Source organism: Papio anubis, chromosome 5, assembly GCF_008728515.1.
Source record: "Papio anubis isolate 15944 chromosome 5, Panubis1.0, whole genome shotgun sequence".
Taxonomy (NCBI): domain Eukaryota; kingdom Metazoa; phylum Chordata; class Mammalia; order Primates; family Cercopithecidae; genus Papio; species Papio anubis.
Window position 1 is genome coordinate 135,411,459 of NC_044980.1, and position 24,301 is coordinate 135,435,759.

Genomic DNA, 24,301 nt, shown 5'->3' on the forward strand with positions numbered 1-24,301 from the left:
GAGTCTGAACTACATTTATTTATTTATTTATTTATTTATTTATTTATTTATTGAGATAGAGTGTTGCTCTGTCACCCAGGCTGGAGTGCAGTCGCAGGATCTTGGTTCACTACAACCTCTGCCTCCTGGGTTCAAGTGATTCTCCTGCCTCAGCCTCCCGAGTGGCTGGGATTACAGGTGCATGCCACCACGCCCGGCTAATTTTTTATATTTTTGGTAGAGGTAGTATTTAGCCATGTTGGCCAGGCCAGTCTTGAACTCCTGACCTTAGGTCATCCGCCCACCTCGGTCTCCCAAAGTGCTGGGTCTCCCAAAGTGGCGTGAGACACTGCACCTGGCCCCATGATTTCATATTGGGGTAATTTCCCTCAGTCTCCTCCTCCTTCACTCTTGCTTTTTTAGGGGATTGGGGGAGTTATAGACGTTAAGCATCACCTTGTAGGTTGCCCATCTATCTTGCTCCTAGGAGTGCCACGCTCTATCAGTCATTGCCACAACTCCATGAAGCTCTCTTAGCTGCCCCTTCAAACTTGCCAGTCATTATGGTAAAAGCTACCAGAGCTGGCTTCTGATGCTTAATGTACCTGGCTTCTGTTACTTGAGCATGAGGAGACATCCCTGTGGATACTAACCAGCCAAGCCCTGTGACCAGCTCTCTGGCCTGGAGAGGAGAACTACCACTGGACTTCTCCATGGTGATGGTAGCCCTTATAGCCTTGGTTGGTGATGTGTGCTCAGAGGCCTCTCATAGAGCATGATCCTCTGGCCTCACAGAATGTATCCATTCCAGCTTTCTCCCTTCCTTCAACTTCTTTATTTCTTTCTCTACTATCTTTTGGGGTGAATTAGGCATTTCTGTGTTGTTCAGCATGGACCATTACTTTCTCTGAGCTTCTAGGAGCTATTGAATTCTAGGAGCTATTGAATGCTAAGTTATTGTTTCCCATAACTTAGTGACTTAAAACAACAGACATACATTATCTCACAGTTTCTGTGGGTCAGATTGGGAATGGTTTAGCTGGATGGTTCTGGCTCAGGGACTCATGAGGGTGTAGTCAAGGTGTCAGTCAAGGCATCATCTGAAGCTTTGATTGGGGCTGTAGGGTCTACTTCCAAAAAGGCGCACTTATATGGCTGGCAGTTGGTGCTGGCTGTCAACTAGGATGCCTCAGTTCTCCATCTGGCCTCCCAACCTCCAGGACCTCTCTTCTCCATGTGGCTTCTCCAGAAAGGTAGCCTGGACTTCTTTATCTGGTGGTTGGGCTGAATAAAGAGGCTAAAGACAAAGGGAGCATACACCTAAAATTTCAATCAATGTAATCATGGAAATGACATCCTGTCACTTCTGCTGTATTCTAGCTATTAGAAGTGGATCCATAAGTTCAGCCTACATTCAGTGGGAAGGGATTAAACAAGGGCATGAATATTAGGAGGCGAGGTCATTGGGACCATTATATTTGAGGCTGCCTACCATAGCTACCTAGCAGTAAGTTTGCCCCCAACTCCGGGGATCTTTAACCAGATGTTAAATCCCATGGCCCAAGAAAGTACCCCCAAGTCAATGAATTATTGCGTATTCAGTCCTATGTTATTACTCCTTGATCAAGAACTTTCAAATCTAACCCTTGAAATCCTTCCCTTTCTCCTCTTGATTCATGCTAGCTCATCCTTATTAATCATTGTATAGTCTCTTCTCTCCCTTATCAGGCTTGGCACATCCCGAAATGTAATCCTAGGTATTGGAAAGTGAAGGAAGTTTCTGAGGGGCCAGAGAACCTGTGCTTTGCAGGGAAGAGGTCTCTTTAGCATCAGTCAGCATGGGGAAGTACTCACTTGGGTTACCTCTGCAATCTCTAAGGTGCAGAACCACCTCATGGGGATGTGGATGAAGAGGTTCATCCCCTTGGATATTTCTAATAAGAAGCCCAGAGCATCCATCTAGATATCCCCATATGTCAGGGGCCAGGTTTTCCAGTTAGGATCTTGCCTTTAGTAAAATAGGCTAGTCTAGCCTGAGTATTTGAATGTCTTTAGAACTCTACACCTCTAACAATCAAGTCCTGCAGCTGTTCCTCAGCTCTGTTAGCCCTTCCACTGCAGGAAATAAGGGCCTCTTGGCAAATTTCCAAATAAGCCCTCTGGTTTTCACACTTAGCCTTTAACTGTTTGTATAACTGTTTGTTAACCTCAATTTCAGCCGGTGGAGGTGGCTCACACCTGTAATCCCAGCACTTTAGGAGGCCAAGGCAGGCAGATCACGAGGTCAGGAGCTCGAGACTATCCTGGCTAACACGGTGAAACCCTGTCTCTACTAAAAATACAAAAATTAGCTGGGCATGGTGGTGTGCGCCTATAGTCCCAGCTACTCAGGAGGCTGAGGCAGAAGAATTGCTTGAACCCGGGAAGCGGAGCTTGCAGTGAACCGAGATCGTGCCACTGCACTCCAGCCTGGCGACAGAGCGAGATTCCGTCCCAAAAAAACAAAGCAAAACAAAACAAAAACAAAAACCTCAGTTTCTTCTCACTCTGGTGGGCTTCAAGAATATTTAGCAAAAAACAGTTAACTCTTCTGTCCCTGTGGACACTGCCTCCCTGAATATCTTTCAGGTGCCTGATTTGTCCCACCTGCAAGGCTCTTCCCTTCCACCAGTAAGCGTCCCCAAGCCACCACCAGTACAGCTTCAGCAATTAGGCTGCCACCTTGTGCCAGGGACTCTCTGTGTCCCACAGTCTACTTAGGATGGTGTCCTCTTTGCCTCCCTGGCAGTGAGTGAGGCAGTTCCCAAGCCCTATCATTCTGCCTGTTTTCTCCAACCATTCCTGTACTAGTTGGGGTCCTCTAAGAAACATATGCCAAGGGTGATGACGTGCAAGAGATTTACCTGCAGAAAGGAGAAAGAGCAAGATTAGACAGGGAGAGCCTTCAGACTGTTCTGCAGAACTGCATCTGGTTAAGGAGGCTGAGAATAGGATTCGTTAGGAAAAGTTTCAGACTCTGGTGCAGTTCTAAGAACATTTCAGCCAAACTAATGGAGAGTGCTGAAGCCATGGTTAGAGGGGTCCTGCACTAGAACCCCACCATGTTCAGTCATTGGCTGGAAGCAGCTCTAGGAAGCAGAGCCTGGGCATAAACAATGTGGCAGATCCAGCGTGGCTATCAGTCAACTACACACCCCACCCGTCCCCAGCTCCTTAGGGGAGGATATCTGAACAGACTTTTCTTGGTCTTCCAGTGTGCAAGTGACTGATTGCTGAGAACTCCAACTTCCCTGCTGACTGAGCCTGGTGAGAATGTGCAAATATCCTGAGTCACCAATTGTGTGAGTTTGAGGCCCCCTCTGTCCTGGAAGTTCAACCAAATACCCCTTCTGGGCCTCCCTTTACATGCCCCACACTGGCCCTGGGCACAGGCCTGGTCTCAGGAATGAAAACTGATAGGGCATGGAATTGCGGCAAGGCAGGCAGAGAGAGGGTGGGGCATATATTGCACTTTTAGTGAGCCTCATCTAAGATTTACTGGTCAGGCTTGAAAAATCTGAGACACTGAAGGTCCCAGCAGCCAAATGGATTCCTCAGGGTTAAGTCCCAAGCCAGAGACTTACATTGTAATTTGAGGGGATCACAGCTGTGTTCCTGCCCTAACTTTGTAGCCTCAACTTCCACCCTTGGAGTCATTGCTTTATCTAGAACACAGTCTCCTCTAGACTCCTATTTTTAAACGATATTCCTCCTCACCCCCCTCCTAATCCTGCCCTCACTTCTCAAGAATGAGATGATGAAATTGCAAATCCTCCCATATGAACTCATTTTCCTGGTCCTTTCCTCAATCCCAGGAATAACCCTGGGTAGGAGGAATGCACCAGGGGGTGCTTACAAGGGGAAGAGCAGATGGGAAGGCAAGCGATCTACTGCAAAATAGGCTGCTTTTCCCCACCAGGAGGGAACAGTTGATTACACATTTTCTGTGTGTGTGGTATTTGGCCATGTTACCTGTTAGTACTCTAGGAAGAGATCTTTGTGTCTTTGGGGTAGGAAAACAACACTCAATGTCTTGCAATGGGTAGGCCAACAAATGGATAAAATCAGGCAATGTCTGTCTCCCTTGCTGCCTCCAGCAGGTGCTGGGGAGAAGGAGGACATCAGAGTCGGCTTAGCCTACCTACACGCTTTTGTCTTGAACCTCTTGAGGGTGAAAATGATCCCAGTCCTAAACTGGAGGGAAGCAATACACTCTTCTCTCACCCTGCAGCTTTGTGGGACAGAACACTGCGCTCAGCCTGGAGAGCAGACGGCTGTGATTGTTCTCTTTGCAGGCAGGCAGTCCTTGCTTGTTTCCAGCTGCAGGACAAAGCTGATGCAGAAAGAGCTAGTCTGGGGATTGGCTTTTGACCAGGAGTTCTTCACAAACCTTCTAGGCAGAGTGGGGAAGAATAGAGGTACGGGTCTCAAGGGGATTGGCCTCCAAAGTGGAGCCCCCCACTACTGCCTCTCACCCTGGATGGACCTGGAGATCTAGCAGTCAAGCATCTCTGGGCCTCAGTTGCCAACTCTGATAGATGATTGATTGATAGATAGATAGATAGATAGATAGATAGATAGATAGATAGATTAGATAGATAGATGATAGATAGTGTCTCTCTCATAGCATTGTTTTAAGATTTAAGGGGGTAAGTTGTGGAGTGCCCAGTCCAGGCCTGGCATGCTAAGTTCTTATCAATGAAAGCTGCCATAAGTATAGTATTCCTGGGCTGGCTATTGGGCAGCAGATGTGTACTCTTTCCCAAACTCAAAGGTGTCTGAAATGTCCCATGACTTCATTACTTTTAAAAAATGATATGAAGTCCAACTCCCAGCCCCTGTTCTATCAGGCTTCAGGAAACCCCATCTCAGTTATTATTCCAAACCTTCCACCCTCCAGGTTTCCCAGGCTGCCAGACACTGGGAGCTCCACTATTGTTGACTCAGGGGACTAGTGCATGGGCCTTGTCTGGGCTCACCTTGTCGGGTGAGCACCTGAAACCTGAACCTCTGTGCCTCTCAGGGTGCCGGACTCTCATACCTGGCTCTCATGCTTGGTGTCTGCCTTCCTTAGCCCACCTTGAAGCTCTCTGTTCCTCCTCCATTTGCAACTCCCCAGAACCCACATGACTTCAGGGATCTACAAGGAGGTATCTCTAGGACCCATCGTTCACCAACCTGCAGATCTCCCGCTGCTTGAAGAAATCCTGTTCCTCCTATTCTCAACCAACCACAGTAAGGCCCCACATGCTCCAGCCCCTGGGGCCCCAAGCATCTGCTCCTTAGCTTGGTAAGATCTTCACTAAAGAGCGAACGACAAGCTGGCTTCAGACAACTTCTGCTTTTAGCTCTGAATCACAAACTCCCCCAAGGCAGGAAAGTGCTGGGGTGGGAGTAGTAAGAGAGTGAAATATACATTTATTTATTTACTTATTTATTCAAACATCTCTTCTATGTGGCAGGTACCATTCTAGTTCCTGAGGTTCATGACTGAATAAGTTCCCTCTCTAGAGGCTCACTTCCTAGCAGGGGGAGTCAGGTGATAAGTGCATAAACATACAAGGCAATTTTGCCTAAAGTGCTATAAAGAGAAGTTTTAAAATGTAATCCAGGAGAGAATGGGTTGGGAGAATTAACATTTGGTTGGGTGGTGGAGGGCGGTCTCTTTAAGGAGGTGATGTCTGACTGGAGACTCCGCTGCTAGGAAACCAGCCATGCAGATATCTGGGCAGGAACATCCAGGCGGAGGGATCAGCCCACACAGCGGGAATGAGCTTGGCCTGTTCTGGAGTCATGAGCAAGGTGGTGGTGCAAGATGAGGCCAGAGAAGTCGCTGGAGGCCAGACCACCCTTTAAGTTGTTTGGATTTTATTTTAAATCCACTAGGAAGCCCACAGGATTTGAAGCAGAATGGTAACATAATCTGATACTTTTTTTTTGAGACTGCCTCACTCTGTCACCCAGGCTGGAGTGCAGTGGTATGATCTTGGCTCACTGCAGCCTCGATCTCAAGGCTTAAGCCATCCTCCCACCTCGGCCTCCTGAGTAGCTGGGACTAGAAGCATGCACTACCATGCTCTGCTAAGTTTTGTATTTTTGTAGAGACGGGGTTTAGCCATGTTTCCCAGGCTGGTCTTGAACTCCTGGGCTCAAGTTAGCCTCGGTCTCTTACAGTGCTAGGATTAGAGGCATGAGCCACTGTGCCCCAACCAATATATATATATATATATATATATATATTTAGCATCAATAGGTTTTTGGGGAACAGGTGGTGTTTGGTTATATAAATCAGTTCTTTAGTGGTGATTTGTGATATTTTGGTGCACCCATCACCTGAGCAGTACACACTGAACCCAATTTGTAGTCTTTTATCCCTCACCCCTCTCCAACCCTTTCCCTGGAGTCCCCAAAGTCCACTGAATCATTCTTATGCCTTTGCATCCTCATAGCTTAGCTCCCACTTATGAGTAAGAACATATGATGTTTGGTTTCCCATTCCTGAGTTACTGCACTTAGAATAATGGTCTCCAATTCCATCCAGGTTGCTGTGAATGCCATTATTTTGTTCCTTTTTATGGCTGAGTAGTATTTGATGGTGTATAGATACCACAATTTCTTTATCCACTCGTTGATTGATGGGCATTTGGGCTGGTTCCATATTTTTGCAACTGCAAATTGTGCTGCCATAAACATGTGTGTACAAGTATCTTTTCTGTATAATGACTACTTTTCCTCTGGGTAGATACCCAGTAGTGGGATTGCTGGATCAAATGGTAGCTCTACTTCGAGTTCTTTAAGGAATCTCCACACTGTTTTCCATAGTGGTTGTACTAATTTACATTCCCACCAGCAGTGTAAAAGTGTTCCCTGTTCACTGTATCCATGCCAACATCTATTATTTTTTGAGTTTTTGATTATGGCCATTCTTGCAGAGATAAGGTGCTGATATGTATTTTTTTTAAAAGGTAACTTTGGCTGATAGGCAGAGAATGGTTTGTGCAGGGGCAAAAGTGGAAGCAGGAGACCTTTGAGAAGCCTCATCATAGCACAGGGGAGACTGTGGTGCCTGTACTACAGTGGGAACAATGCCATTATCCCACCATAGTATATACCACCATGGGTGATATTATTTTAATATTCACACTACTAGATTACCAGAGAAAACAATATGACCTCCTTTATCACTTCTAGTGGGCATTTTAATTACATTCTTTCTTATTTCTCTTTTTATTTAGGAATGAACATATGCAGTTTCCTACTAAGTTATTTTAAATCTTATGCTCTGTCACCATAAAATTAAATTGTATTTCTGAGAAGTGTATTCCTATGATGAGTTCTTTATTTTTCACATTTTCCATTCCCATTTAGTATTTCAGAACCTCATGGTTAGTTCTTCTCCTTATGATGGATAATTTTACAGGTCCACTTAACTAGGCTAAGGGATGCCCAAATCGCTTCTGTGTGTCTGTGAAGGTGTTTCTGGAAGAGACAAGCATTTGAATCTGAGTAAAACAAACTGCCCTCCCCAATATGGGCAGGAACCACCCAGTCTGTTGAGGGCATGAATAGAACAAAAAGTCAGGGGAAGGGCTAATTTTCTCTCTCTCCTCTTGAACTGGGATATCCATCATCTCCTGTCCTCAGACATCAGAGCTCCTGGTTCTTGAGCCTTCAAAATCCAGGATTTATACCAGCAGCACCCATACCTCCCTACCTCCCTTCCTATGCCCTAACCCCGATGTAGACCTTTGGCCTTGGACAGGGAGTTACACTATGAGCTCCCATGTTTCTCAGGCCTGCGGACCAGACTGAATTACACCACCAGCTTTCCTGGTCCTGCAGTTTACAGACTTATCATAGGACCTGTCACCCTCCATAATCCCCATCATGAGCCAATTCCCAACATCAATTTACTTTATATCTATATGGATCCTTTTTATTCTGTTTCTCTGGAGAACCCTGACTAATATCCCCTTCCTCTTTCTTCTTTTATCTTCTAGTGAGGATTGGATTTGATCGACTTCTGTCTTCATTTTTGAGCCAATTCCTCTTCATAACCTTTGCTGTTTGTCACAAAGAAGGTCATCAAAGGCTAAATAAAGATTTCTACCATAAAAATCAGTCATATTTAGTCATAATCATGTATATCTTAAGCACTTACCATGTGTTAGGCACGAAGCTAAAAGTTTGCCTCATTTACTCCTCAAAATGAAATGGATACTTCTATTGTCCCATTTTACAGAAGAAGAAAAGCTCTGGGAAACTAAGCAAATTTCCTAAGGTCTTATGCTAGAGTGAGTGGCATAGCCAGCTTTCAGGGCCAAGTGTCTGATTCCCAGGTATACTCTTGATTAGCTACCTCATCTATCATTGGCCCAGTGGATGGTTTTTCCAGGCTTGACTAACCCCGTCTGAAAACAGAAGGACATGGAGCTATGTGAGCATAGACCACAGTTGTATTCTTTGCACCTACAGGAAGTAAACAACACGCCAATCCAAGTTCTAATGCAAATAAAAGCCTATTTGTTTTCTGAGTCAATCCTTCAGGCATTATCTGTAACAGGTCTGTGGCTCCTCTGCGAAGACTGGGCCTTGATTGAATGTGATGTTGCTGTCAGTCTAGATTTGTGCTTACATATGTGACTGGTCCCCAGACACCATACAACACTTAAATGCAGCCCAGTAATGGTTCCTGACCACCGCACCTCCACTCCAAGAGCACATAGCTGATGCAGCTGCCAAGCTATTTCCTAGGCTAATTACTTTCTTTATTTTCATGCCTGGCCATTGTTAATGACATTTGGCCATCATGCACACAGTAAATAGAATTAGGATGTATTGGAAAAAATATGACTTCTGTATAGAAAGTTGAGAATCCAGAAACTGCCATCTGGATTTTATGTCTTCTTGCACAATAAGACAGCCTCTCAAGACAGCACATTTTGGGAGTAGCTTGGCAACATTCAGCAGCAGCTTGCTTCCTCTTTCTTTATCCTGCTTGCTCCCAGATGCTGAGTCCTGCTCTGTAGGTTGAGTGGAGCAGGAGATAGGTCTATGGAGGAAAACCCTAAGGCTGTGTCTTCCTTATTCTCTGGCTCTGACCACTGCCAGTTCGGTACAGTTCTGTCTATGGGTTTGCTGCCATACTGCTGCTTTTCCCTCTGAAGTTTTAATGAAATTGTCCTAGTAAGTCTGACCCTCTTATTCTGCATAGAGCACCCTTTATTGTTTCATGTATTTTTTGAAGGCTAGTAGAGCTTCCTAAGAAAGGCAGGTCAGGAGATGGTAAACCAAAGCTCTCGTTAAATGCTGGCCATTACTACTACTGCTACTGGTAAAAACCCTAATGTGGAGTTCATCCTTTCTCTGTCTCTTACATCCTTCTTGATGCCTAGAAGAGTGCTGGGTACGCAATAGATATTCCTTCATAGATTCTTGGTGGCCTGGCTCTATGCTTCCATTTTACTACCTATAAAATATCCATCAGTGTTTTCCAAGCTTCAGTCATTTCCCCATTATCTTTGCATATTGATTACTATCTGTACAATTATTTTTTCAGTATACTTTTTATTTTATTTTACTTTTTTTAGACAGAGTCTGACTTTGTCACCCAGGCTGGAGTGCAGTGGCATCATCTCAGCTCACTGTAACCTCTGCCTCCCAGGTTCAAGTGATCCTCCTGCCTCTGCCTCCCGAGTAGCTGGGATTACAGGCACACGCCACCACACCCAGCTAATTTTTGTATTTTCAGTAGAGGTGAGGTTTCACTATGTTGGCCAGGCTGGTCTTGAACTCCTGATCTCAAGTGATCCGCCCACCTTGGCCTCCCAAAGCACTAGGATTACAGGCGTGAGCTACCGTGCCTGGCCTTTCTTCAATATACTTTAAATCAACTGATGCTCTTTTAAAAAATTGATTACTTTTGCAATCTATATATTTCATCACTACCACAAACTGGAAACCAGCACCTTGTGCATTAGGTGGAAGGGAATGTTGAAACTTAATTTGTAACTATTAAAAAATAAATGTGTCCTTGTATTATCTAAAAATGTCTATGTCCCCTGTGAAATAGGACACTGAAGTCTGAGCTTTGCTTGAAGGGGTCGGTGGTCAGGGCTGTCAGCATGCATCAGACCTTACGGCTTCATTGTGCTCTGGACACGTCTAACTGCCAGTATCTGCATCTCTGTGCATGAGGGATTTTCTGGGAACCATTGAAGGCCCCTCTGCCTTGGCCTGTAGGCTGCCAGGGAATTAACACCCTAGAAGTAGCTGATGGCTGATGGGAATTGGTGGATAAGTATCCCAGCTCCCCATGCCTCTTGTGGGATACTACTCCCCAGAGTGTCCCTGTGGGGTTAGACTCTCGTCACTTACTATAGTAGCTAGCTGAATAATATATCCTTTTTTGGCTGTCTTCCTTTCTTCTATCACCTCCCAACCCTTAAGCAGTGTCCCTACACTTCCCAAATGAAGGGCTTGCACTTGAATCATTGTTTCCAGGTCTGCTTCTGGGAGAGTCCAAACCAAGTCCGAGGCTGCTTGCAAATCAGGGGTCAGTGGTCATTTTTATACTTACCAGCTAAGGTTTGCATGATGTGTACTTTGGACAACTGTGCATTGACTATGCCAATTTATCAAATGATAAGTGGGAACAGGTACAACCACACTTTGACAAATATTTCATCCAGGTGACATTTTCCCCACAAAAGAGATGATTTGAAAATATTTTCCAGAAAAAAATTTTAAAACAAAATATAAATAGTTTCCAATAGTAATAGCTCTTTCCAACACACACAAGTAAATATGAGCTATTTTTTATTTGGATAATGTTTTGTTTGGATAATGTCCTCCAGTGAAAGTAAGTCAATATGCTGCAAGCCTGGTAGATATTAGGCTGAAAGCTTGGTTATAAATGCAAATAAAGCTGGGTGCAGTGGCTCATGCCTATAATCCCAACACTTTAGGAGGCCAAGGTAGGCAGATCACCTGAGCCCAGGTGTTCAAGACCAGCTTGGACAACGTGGCAAAACCCCATCTCTACAAAATAATAATAATAATAATAATAATAATAATAATTTTTAAAAATTAGCTGAGCATGGTGGCACATGCTTGTAGTCCCAGACACTTAGGAAGCTGAGGTGGGAGGATTCCTTGAGTCCAGGAGTTCGAGGCTACAGTGAGCTATGATTGCACCACTACACTCCAGCCTGGGTCACAGAGTGAGACTCTGTCTTTAAAAAAAAAGAAGAAAAGAAAGAGAGGAGAATGGGTCCTGGATAGGCAGCTAACAACTCTGTCACAGAATAAGGGTCAAGGAAAATTCTTTTGAGGAAGTGACATCTAAGCTAAGACTTAAAAATAAAGAAGAGTTACCTACGCTAACAGTGGGAGACGCATTCTAGGAAGAGGGAAGAGCAATATATGAAGGAGGGAAAGGAGGGGAGGGGAAGAAAGTGCAGCTTCCCAGTTGTGCATCCCATAATAAGCAGCATGAGATGATTCTGGCCCCTTCCTGGCTTTCCATAGAGAGGCACAAGGACTGCTGTCAAATAATAAAAGAATGCCGAGCAGGAATATTAAGTGACTGTTCTCAGAAAGAGAAGATTTTGTATCACCGTTTCTCCATGACTCATCCCTTCCCACATATCTTCAATTTTGAGCATTTAGTCCTTTTTCCACTGGAAGTATGAAATGGTGGTCCCTCTTCCTGCCAAACTCCTCATCAGCTTTGTTTTGGACACTGGCAAGAAGAAATCCTGTTTCCTGTCTTTTGTTTCCTGGCTGTAGCCTCTGGTTCCACCCCCTTCTTGGTCTCACAGTGTCTATTTCCGCCTCAGGCCCCAGAGTTTCTAACAAACCCATAGATCAGTTTTCTCTTCCACAGTTACTAGTTACACAGAATTATCAAAGAGGAAAATAACTTTTCTTCATCCCAGGGGTTTTTTTCCTCCTTGGATCACTTCGTTTTGTTTTTTACTTAGGTTAAGTTCCCAGGCTCTCCTCTGCAAATGCAGGAAGAAATTAGCAGGTGTTGGGGCCTGATTCTTCCCGGGAACATACTGGAGCTGTCCTGGTGTCAGACCAGAAATGATGTAATCAAGTCACTGGCAACAGAATGAAGACAAGGAAAACTCCAGGGTTTATATCTTGGGTGTGGAGCTTGAGATATAATACTATGGCCAGGAGGGGGAGTAAAGTGGGCCTCCTTGCAAAGAACAGCTTTTGAGTTTGCATAATTTTTCCCGTTTCTAGGCTGATTGACCTTAAGCAAGTTACTTGACCACTTTAAGGTTTGGTTTTTTGATCTGTAAAAAAGGAAATGACAGTACCTACTGATGATGTATCTATCCACTTGACTGGGCTAAGGCATGCCCAACAGCTGGCAGAACATTATTTCTGGGTGTGTCTGTGAGGATATTTCTGGAAGAGATCAGCATTTACATCAGTAGACTGAGGAAAGAAGATTCACCCTCATCGATGTGGGTAGGCATCGTCCAATCTGAATAGAATGACAGGGCAGAGGAAGGGTGAATTTGCTCTCTGCTGAAACTGGGGCATCCATCTTCTCCTGCTCTTGGACATTAATGCTCTTGGTTCTCAGGCTTTTGGTCTCTGAGACTGACACCAGCAAGCCTCTTCACCCTCCAGCTTCTCTGGCCTTGGGCCTCAGATTCTGAGTTACACTATGAGCTCCTGCTCCCGTTTCTCAGGCCTTTAAACTCAGACTGAATTATAGCACCAGCTTTCCTGGTTCTCCAGCTTGCAGACATCATACTGTAGAACTTCTCATCCTCCGTAATTGCATGAGCCAATTCTATAATAAATCTCCTCATATATCTCTCTATATATCCTAATGGGTCTGTTTCTCTGGAGAACTCTAATAATATATTACCTAATTAAATTGTTGTGAGGATTAAATAAAATGGTACGTGTCATAGTGCCAAATAGCAAGCCCTCAACAAATGGCCATTATCTTTATTACTAGTGGGATTTAGATCATGTGTTTCTTACTAAAATAATAAATAATATTTATTGTTCATTTCAGCTATGAAAAGAAAATATTTGGAAGATCACTGATTCCTTCATGGAAAGGCTGGCTTGGGAATAGATGACATGTCAAAGATTGGCATCAACCTTGAGCGCTTCTTCTAGGCTTGAGATACAGATAAAAAAAAAAAAAAAAAAAAAAAAAAAAAACCTCCCTAGAGTGAGGGCTACTTGGGATTCATGCTATGTCCCAAGGAGTTCTCAGTTTGAGGTCAGCCCCAGCTCTACAACTCACCAGGAGAGTGTGCGAGGATGAGGGAGAGAGAGCCTGCTCTGGTTCTCTTCAGGGTGACAATGACACCTGTTGACAGATGAGAATTCCAGCCAGGAATACAGATTTAGGAATCATGCTTCTCACTCTCATGATGACATAGAAAAGATGCCTCTGAATCTTTCTGCCAGTGTGTTAAAGCTATTCTGATATTGACTGTAGTTCAGAGCTTGTCTCTATTCCACTAAACCACTAACTTCTGGAAATTAATTGTAGACCAAGATGAGAGGACTCTGTGTGTGGCTCCATGAGTATGTCTGTTATACATGTCAACTGCATTTATATCTATTCTATATCTGTTAGGAAAGGCTATGCTATGCTGCAAGAAACAGCCCTAAAACCTCAGTGGCTTACAATGACATAAAGTTATTTTGCTCACACTGCATGTCCAGATCAATACCAGCTGTCCCTGGCAAAGAGAAGGGGGACACAGAAAATTGTATTCTAATTCTTATAAGCTACTCCATATTCCGATAGCTTAAACAGATCCTTAGCCACACCTAACATTAGGAAAGAGTTCTCTCGTCAGTGTTAGAATTTTTCTAATTCAGATAGATCTACCTGTAGTCAGTGGGATCTAACTGATGTCTTGAACCTTTGAAATTATCTAGCTTGAAACTGTGGCATACTGACCAGTGATCTAGTGAAAACAAGACAGGATAGGGATTTTAAAATGCCTGCTAAGAATCTCTTTTAAGAAAGGAGTGATGTTTCATCTGTTTGCTATGTTCAAAATCAAACCTATTTCATGCTTTATATTTAAGTCTTAAAATGTTTTCAAGGCAGAGATCAGGACAGATGTTTCATTTGTACGTCTGTATCACTTCATTGCCTGGTTCAGATTAATTTTGCTTACAATTTGGAAGTTGATAAAGTAATCCACTTAGTTGAAGGATGACTTCAGGTCACACCTGCCAGTTAAAACACCAGGAACACACTGGACTTTTCAACTGTTTTGAATGAAATGTGCAAGTGAAGCCAGCAGAAATATCACTGTAAGTCACTATTTACTGACTGCCTTGCATGTGCCTGGCACTGGTTTAAGCACATTAAACACATTATCATTTACCATCTTCCCAGCAAGAGACAAGGCTGCTAAGGCTTTGAGAGCTACTATGTTCTGCTCAAGGTCACATGGCTGATACATGTCAAAGTCAAAGTCTAATCTCAGGTTTATCTGAATCCAAAGGTCAAATTCTGAACTAAATAGCAGTGAATGAATGAGACTGACTCCACTGAAGGAACCTCACAGATTTGGACGGAGATTTTGACTATATATGTGCTTATTTGACTGTTTTCCATTTGAGGAACTGAGACACGAAAAGAGTTCACCCAAGGATATGTTGTGAGTCTTATGTCAACCAAAAATTATCTCTGATTATTATCTCTGAAAATGATAAAATAACATTATGTTCCCAGTCCTTGATGGAGACCTTGATACCTGGATTTGAGCTCTCTGAAAGCTTACTGGCCCTGGGAAAAGTATGACTGGTGCTTGAGCCTTTTAGCTTATACTTCCCAATCAGATTTTTTGAAACTTCTGATCCTCATAAACTCAAGCCAAAGCATGACTATGCATAGAAGGTGCAACAGCTCTTCAGGAAGGGAAATCGCTGCCCAGGATTCCACGTTTGAAATCATCCAATGCTATTTAAAGGCTTGGCCAAACTTCAAAGTTGGTTGAATTCACTAGGGGTAACCTGGAATTTCTATTTCCCAAAAAGGGATTTCTTGACACTTTCTCCTAAACTTGTGATGGTCCCTTATTCTGAGGACCCTACAGGATATTCATTGATTCTATAAGCATTTCTTGAGAACTTCCTCTGTGCTAGGCATGTACTGGTAATATTGTGGTGGACAAAACATAGTGTTTGCTCTCAAAGAGCTTATAGTCTAGTCAGGAATATAGAATGTGACATGGGCAATCAGTCCAGTTGTCATTTTTTTTTTTTTTTTGAGATGCAATGCCACATTTAATATTCTTTCCAGTGATGCCTTGGACTAAGCAGGTACTTTCAATTTCAGGCAATGGGTCACAGTATAAGGAAGACTTGGGGACAGATAGGGACACACAGGTAATAAGTGATTGGTCATGTTGCACATTAGCCCTATTACTTAACCTCACTGAGCTTCAAGCTTCCCCTCTGTAAAATGGGGATAATAATACTGGCTTTGAAGGGCGCTGTAAGGATTAAATGAGGTCATATGTGTTAAACATCTATCATCGTGCCTGCTTCACAGGAAGTGCCCATAACTGTCAACAGCCAATAAAGATGAGAAATAGTGAGGATTCCAGCAACAATAAGAAAGGGTAAAAACTGTAACAATCAGATGGGTGTAGAAATAAAATAGAGGCTGATGAGAGAAAAGGGTTCAATCACTAAAGCTATTTTCTCTGCAATAGTCACCCCTTAAAATGTGTATTTGGATGCAATTTCCAGCCTTTAAAAAATTCATAAAGAGTCAACTTTTTATTAAATTTGTATGTAAAGGGCAGATATAGCTGAATGCGAGCTGGTTTAAACTGAGCCCAAACTTTTTTCCTTTTTCTTTTTTCTCTTGTCCTTTCCTTCCCTGGGTCCAGAACAATAAGCTTTGTTTAGAGGAAGAGTATTTACCCAAGGCCTGTTTCTACTTAAGATATTTCAGCAGGACAGTGAATAACCTCTTATCCTATTGAGAAATTTTCACTGTCTGGAATTACTGGAACAAAGATGTCATTATTAAAACAAACTTTTGACCTTCTATAGAATGGTCACTTTAGCTACAAGAGAATCATTCACAATGGCTTTATAAGAATGGAAGCTATGACATCATTATTATATACAACACTCTATCAAAGATTTTGATTGTGAGAATCAGTTAGAATTCTTTGGTAGTAAGCAACAGAACTAACTCTGGCTCACTTAAGCAAAAGAAACAATTTATTACAAGGTTATCAGGGTTGCTTACAGATCTGAGGGAAAGGCTGCAAAACCAGGTTTCTGAAAGCACAGGAACCAGGGCAACAGCTTAGGAAGCAGAAACTAACAGATTTTTGGGGTCACCCACACCAGATGAATCAACTTCATTTATTTTGTCTCTGCTTCAGCTCTCTCAGTATTTAATTTCCTGGGAGAGAAAATCTGGTTGGCCAAATTGGGTCTTGGGCCCAGGGGGCAGCCAGGGGGCAGCAGAGCACCTTGACTGACAGTCCTACAAAGCCTTCCTACGGTGGGAGAGGGGCAGGTAGTTCCTCGAGGGAACTGAGGCACGGCCACCCGAAGTGGGATTAGATCATGGGAAGGTATCAGTACTTTCATACTACAGCAAGCTTCTAGGGCAGAGATGTCATGGAGGAATCATCACTTTACTTAAAGGGACAACTGAGGAACTGAATTAAAGTGGTTTGCCCAGGAGCCACAGGTAGTGGCAGAAAGGAAATGTTCTGACCCCCACCAGCCAAATGGGAATTTTCCTTATTCCGTCCAGTCTGCTAAAGCAGTGGTTCAGAGGCTTGGCAGTGCATCAGAATTACCTGTGGAGCTTGTTAAAAATAGAGAAGCTAGGTTTGGCATAGGGCTGCGGCATCTGTATTTTTAATAAGCCTCTCGTCTGATTCTGCTTACAACCAACTTGGAGGCCCACTACGTCATCAAATTTCCATAGGATCTGATATAGGAAAAGAACATTGCAGAATTAAAAATGGGATAAGATATGATACAGTTTGAATATTTGTCCCCTCCAAATCTCATGTTGAAATGTGATCCCCCAATGTTGGAGGTAGGGCCTAGTGGGAAGTGTTTGGGTCATGGAGGCAAATCCCTCATGAATGGCTTGGTGCCCTCCTCACCGTAATGAGTGAGTTCTCACTCCATAAGTTCATGTGAGAGCTGGTTGTTTAAAAAGCCTGGCACCTCTCCTCCATCTCGCCTGCTTCCTCTCTCACCATATGACTCATCTTCTCTCCTTTCACCTTCCTCCATGAGTAAAATCTTCCTAAAGTCCTGACCAGAAACAAATGCTGATGCCATGCTTTTTGTACAGCCTGCAGAACCATGAGCCAAATAAACTTTTCTTTATAAAGTACACAGTCTTGGGTATTCCTTTATAGCAATGCAAAATGGATGAATGCAATAATTTTAGGGGAAAGGTTTGGGTTTGTCGATAACATTTTTTGAGGTCCAATTTGTGTTAGCTGATTTCATGGTTTGGGTTTTGAGGGAATGTGAGGACAGGGAGAGGTCTTTCCCTGTTTGTGACAAGCCTGCACCAAGTGGATCATGCAGGTTAGGCTGTTTCCTAGAAAGCATCTGCTGTTGAGCATATTGAGCCTTGAGCATATTAAGCATTGAGCAAGGAGCAAGGCTGGGACCCCTCTAGGGTCCTGACTACCTACAGTATCAAAGGGGGAGGATCAGATTATATGGGTAGGGTACTCAAGTACCAAGATCTGGAATACAAAAAAGGGTTGGGAAATAGGCCTGAGCTGGCACAAACAGGAAAAGGATCTGTTACCTTTGTCTTGTTTCATCACAGCTGATAAAGACAGGCTAATGCTAAGTCTCTTAACCAACCTGGAGGATGGAGAAGAAGGGAGAGTGCTATTCTTCTAGGAAGCTACATTCCTCCACTCTTTACCTGGGTATTCCTATCCACCCTTCAGGTCCTTGCCTAAATATTACCTCCGCAGAGAGGCCTTCCTAACACCCTCTTCCCCCAACTCAATCTAAACTAGGGCCCTTCCTGTTCTCTCTGTGGTCATCTGGTCTTTCCCAGAGCCAGATTCACGGACATACAACCTGTAGAGTCATTCTGTACTTAGAAGGACTCTATGCTTGGTTTAATGCTCTGCTGGTCACCATCCTGAAATTCTTAATACTTTTTGAACCAGGGGTCCTCCATTTTCATTTTTCACTGAGTTCTGCAGATTATATAGCTGGTCCTGTTCTTTCCCTTTCTTGAACTTAGCACCTTTAATTGCTATTAAATTAGGTGTTAATAGTCCTAACATCTAGCTCCATACCTCCCACTGTCATACAGGCTTGATAAACATTGCTTAACCTTTTGAAATTATGGTTATTTGACTACTTTTGAGTTACAAAAAGCATATTCATATGATTAAATGTAAACTATTCTGGATGAATGAATAGATGAATTAATGAATGATGGCGGAAAGAAAGATACTTTGGACAAGTGCATTGTTGACCCAATATCCACTCACCTACTTCCTTTCTAATAGAACCTAAATTATAATCAGGTGTCCATCCCTTCCCCAGTGACTCAGGGGAGGTGACCCAATTCCCAATTCCAAGGTAGATCTTGATTAGCCTACATTTTCTTTCTTAAAAATAGTCTTCTCTCTCTGGACATTGTCAGGTTTGAATGTGACTCCCAGGACTACTAAAGTCATCTTGCTATCGGTCTAACAATTAAACCAACCGCGAAAAGTAGCGCCAAGGACATTATATAAAAGCGGTAGCAATATGCATAAATAAAAACAGTATTCTAGATGGCCCTTGCTGTACTCTGAGTTTCTTATTATGTGAGATAATAGGATTTCTGTGTTGTTTCTTCTGGTTGTCTATTGCTATAAAACAGTTACCACAACATGGAGTGGCTTAAAACAGCATCCATATTATTAAATTTCACAATTTTGTAGGGCAGGAAGCCAGGAAGGACTTATTTAGGTAATTCTTCTATTCCATGTATCATTGACTGAGGTTCCTTAGTGGTATTCAGTTGGCTGATGGGCTGGTCTTTAGAGTTCACATATTTGGCACCTTGGCAGTGCTGGCTGGAAGTGTAGGCTCAGCTAGGACCTTTAACACACACACATGACCTCTTCAACATGGCCATCTCAAGGTACTCAGATTTCCTCCCCAGGGTGAGGGGCTTCCAGAGAGAGCATTCCAAGAGACAGGAAGTACAAGCCTCCAGTCTCTTAAGGCCAGAGCCTGGACTGGCACAGAATCACTTCTGTCATATTCTATGGGTCAAAGCAGTCACAAAGTCCATTGAGATTCAAGGGGAGAGGACATCGTTTACCTCTTGATGGGAAAATTATCACTTTATGGCTATTTTAATCCTTCACACTATTTAAGTCAACTGGACACTGATTTTCTGTTATTTATAGGCAAAAGAATTCAAGAATTCCTGAGGAATTCAAGGAACTTAGGGTTCTCTCAAGCTTGGGAAGATATTTCTTCCTGTTCCCCTAACACAGGAGTCTGTACACTTTTTCTGCAAAGGGCTAGATAGTAAATATTTCAGGCTTTACAGGCCACATGGTCTCTTTTGCAACCACTCAACTCTGCCAATGAGGCATGAAAACCAGCCATGGAAAATAAACAAATGAATGAGTATGGTTATATTCCAATAAAAATATTCTTTATGGTCACTGAAATTTGAATTTCACATAATTTTCACACGTCACAAATTGTTTTGTTTTTCATCCATTTAGAAGTATAAAAATCATTCTTAGCTGTGGGCTGTCCAAAAAAAGAAAAAAAGAAAAAGAAAAGAAAAAAAAAAGCACAGGCCAGGTCCCTCTGTTATTTCTTGGGCTATATTTTACCAACCCCTACTCTAACATATCAAGCCAGCTTCAGGCTCAGGACCTTTGCATGTGCTCCCGGAATGTTCTTCTGGGTGGGTCTCCATGTGGTTTGTATATTCTCTTCACTGGGTTTTATCTCAAATAGTACCTCTTAAGAATAGTCTTCTCTGATCACTGTATCTAAAATAGTACCCTTACTCAGAAACACATTATCTCCTTGTATTTTCTTTTCTTTTCCTTTTTTTTTTTTTTTTTTGAGACAGAGTCTCACCCTGTTGTCCAGGCTGAAGTGCAGAGGCACGATCACAGTTCACCGCAACCTCCGCCTCCTGGGTTCAAGTGATTCTCCTGCCTCAGCCTCCTGATTAGCTGGAATTACAGGCACCCACCACTATGCCTGGTTAATTTTTGTATTTTTAGTAGAGATGGGGTTTCACCATGTTGGCCAGGCTGGTCTTGAACTCCTGACCTCAGGTCATCCACCCACCTCAGCCTCCCAAAGTGCTGGGATTACAGGCGTGAGCCACTGTGCCCGGCCTCTCCTTGTATTTTCTTGATAGCATGTCTAACTGTCAGAAATTTTGCTCATTTATTTATTTACATATTTGCTGCTTTTTCTCCACCCTCACTAGATTCTAATCTAAATGAAGCAGGGATCATGTCTGTCTTATTTACTTCTGTGAACCCATTATCTAGCACAGTGCCTAGCATGTAATAGATGATCAAGTAAATATTGGTTGAATCAATAATGGTTACAATTCAATTCAGGGCTTGAGAAGAACATAAAAGTCTACTCCATTTATACTGATTGAATGAGAGAAAGATAATGAAAGCAGAGGAAGGAGATCAAGTCATCACCTTTACTCAGAGAAGCTTCTGTCCCTCTGTTATTTCTGTGTGTTTCAGGGAAAGCTGAAGGAAAAATTCTTCTCCTCTTATATAATTTTGAAGATAGCTATTTTTCTCTCTTGGCAGATATGAATGACTTATCATGCCTGTCCAGAGGCAGGGAAAGGAGAAACAATCTTATTTGAGAAGGGAGGATATCACTGCGGTGGTTGTGAAATCGTGTTTGGAAGCTAGATTGCTCTAGACCACTAAGGTATGATTTCACAGAAATTCCCAAGATCCCTGCAGGGGAAATAACAAAGGTCCTGGGTGGCATGGCAACAATAGAGATGACAGAATTGGGAATAACATCAGGCTAAACCTGTCCTGGGAGGCAGGGAGGAAAAGCAGCAGCAAGTACAACATTCGGGACCGAGAGCTTGAGCTTGAACAGAATGTACCGGTGCTGCTGGGTGGCAGCCAGGCCCAACAATTTAGCACTGGGCTTTCTAAGCCTGGGGACAGAAGTGGCTTCCAGCCAGTCCTGCCTCTACTTACTAAAACAAACAGATTGGCAAAGGAGAAAGAGCCTGTTCTAGGTGAATATAATAAACAGGAAGTATCCATGGGAAGCAGTGAGGTCCACAGTTTAGGCTGTGAGTTCAGTGAATTGAGCTTAGGAACCGAGCACTGACACAGATCACAAAGTAGTGCAGAGTGGGCCTGATACAGAAAGTAACAAGGGGCTGACCTGAAAATGTTGAGCACAGTGTGGAAGGCACAATAGGCTAGCTGGGAAGAAGCATGAACTTGGACACTTAAGTCCCTGTTGGTAGATGAGGCAGAGAAAACAGAGATCAAATGATGTCTATCACCTGGACTTACTGGTTGCAAGTAGTGGAAAAGCTATATATATAAAAAAAAAATGGACCAAACCTTAAAAAGGGCATTTATAGGCTCACATATTTGAGGAGTATGGCAATATGCTAGCCTTAGAGATGGTCAGAGACAGGATCTCAAAGAATGTCTTCAGTACTTGGTCTCTCTTTCTTCATCTCTCAGTTCATCTTTCCTCTGTGTTTGCTTCATTCTGAGTCTTTCCCCATGATGCCCAGTGGTCCACATCAGCTCCAGGTGTATATCCATGCAGCTTCAAGTTCAGCTAAGAGTACTTTTGGCCTGGTTGTTCTAACAAGTCCAAGAATTCTATCTCATTTCTTCTGAGTGGGTCCTAAGCTCATTCCTGAGCCAGTCACTGGGCCCACGGGTTTGCAGTGTTTCGTTGGTCATCTCTAGGCTGCATGCCCTCGCCTGAAGCCCAGTGGACTCAGCTTTACCAAACTCACTTGGACTAGGAATCAGAGAGAAGTGGTTCTTCAAGAAAAACTTGGTACTGTTTATATCAGAATTGGGTATGGTAAGCAAAAACAAATCAAATTAAAACAAATGAAAAATAGATGTTTGCAGCCAGCAATCATCACACTCACATAGAATTGACCAGAAGCCACAATCTCTCATCAGTACATGAATGTAATTCTAAATGTTATAACCCAATCTTAGACATTCAGTTGTTTTTACACTGACAAAGCTGCATGCTCTGGTTTAAATTAGCTTTAGGGAGTTAACACCAAGAATAGAAAATAATCATCATAAATGAGGAAAAAAAGTATCCAAAATTATTTAAAACAAAAATCCATAACAGCATAAACTTGGAATTAAAATTGGTAACTAGAAATACAGCTATTGCTCAAATAACCCTTGAATTAGAAGATTAAAAAGCTCTAGAAAAAAGAAATGTTTATATTTTCCATCTAGAGACCTACTTAACTCTTATTTATTTATTTATTTTTTATGACAGAGTCTTGCTCTGTTGCTCAGGCTGGAGTGCAGTGGCATGATCTTGGCTCACTGCAACCTCGGCCTCCTGGGTTCAAGCAATTCTCCTGCCTCAGCCTCCTGAGCAGCTGGGACTACAGGTGTGTGCCACCACGCCTGGCTAATTTTTGTATTTTTAGTAGAGATGGGGTTTCACCATATTGGCTAGGCTAGTCTCCAACTCCTGACCTCGTGATTCACCCGCCTCAGCCTCCCAAAGTGCTGGGATTACAGACATGAGCCACCACGCCTGGCCTCTTTTTTTATTTTTTATTTTTATTTTGAGATAGGGTCTCACTGTGTCACCCAGGCTGGAGAGAAGTAATGTAATCATGGCTCATGCAGCCTTGACCTCCCTGGGCTCAGGTGATCCTCCCACCTCAGTCTCCTGAGTAGCTGGTACTACAGGCACATTCCACCATGCCTGGCTAATTTTTGTATTTTTTTTGTAGAGACAGGGCTTCACCATGTTGCCCAGGCTGGTCTCAAACTCCTGGGCTTAAGTAATCTGCTTGCCTTGGCCCTCCAAAGTGCTGGGATTACAGGTATGAGCTACCGCACCTGGCCTTAACTTTCAATTTAGGATTAATTCATGAAGAAATGTTAACATGGGAGAAGGCTCAGAATTTTACAAGCCCTTATGATACCTGACGAAGTGTGGTGGTGTCCTTGGCTCCTTTGCCTATCTCACTTTATCCCCATGACACCACCTTTCTGACCACTTCCTTTCTGCCTCCCTTGCCCACCCCTGAAGCATTGTGTTTCTGGAGTTTCATCTTTGGTTTCCAGCTCTTCTCTTTTTATATACTCTTGCAGAGTAACTCTTCCTTTACTCTTTTCAACAGGCACCCACTGAGAGCCTCCTTTGTCCCAGGTACTGGGCCAACCATCCTCATAGGCTAACTCCTGAATATCTGTGTGCCAATGATACCCAACTCTCTGAAGTCTAGATTCTCCCTCCAAATTCACACTTGGAAATTCATGTAGAGTTCCTTTATAGGTAGTTCTTGAATGTTCTTGAATGGATAAATAGAATGCTTCTCCCTAGTGATTCAAGTTTAACATATCTAAAAATGAAATCCTCTTCCTTCCTGATTCTATCTGTACTTGTATTAATACTTGGTAATACCCTCCAGGTTCAAAACTTCAGGATTGTCCTTGCCTCCCCGCTCTAGTCTCCCTAACATCAAATCCCACTGATTTTTGACTCAGTATTTCTAAGTCTGTCCTCTTATCCCCCATCTTCACTCCTCCTTCCCTAATTCAGACCTGTGTCACCTTTTATTTAAACGCTGGTCTCCCTCCCTCCAAGCATATCCATGTATCAATCACATTCCCCTGCTTCAGTGGCTCTCCATTGCCTATTACACTCTTTGATATGCTAAATAAAGTTCCCTGTATCCTGCCCTCTGCTCCACTTCCAGCTTTACCTCTAGAGTGACCTGCCTCGAATGTCTGTAGTTTTCTGCACACCTTACACAGATTCATACCACTGTGGCTTTGTGCATGCTCTACCCTCTGTCTGGAATATACCTCACCCCAAGCTTTAGTTGAGGTGCAGTTCCTCTAGGAGGCCTTATTGGCACTCTTCAGGCTGAGCTGAGTGCCCTTGCATTGGCTCCCATAGCACACTGCGCATCCTCTCTCATTGCACTCTGAAGTTCAGGTCCTCTGGCTGTCACTCAGACTCCCTTGTGAGTTCCTTGAAGGTGTGGGCATGT

The 24,301-nt window shown here is 43.2% G+C and overlaps 1 protein-coding gene across 1 annotated transcript in view; it reads left to right on the top strand.

The window, feature by feature from the left end:
• ARHGAP26 (Rho GTPase activating protein 26) overlaps nucleotides 1-24,301 on the top strand; it is a 519,008-nt gene that overhangs the window by 14,188 nt on the left and 480,519 nt on the right. The gene's annotated exons all lie outside the window — the stretch shown is intronic.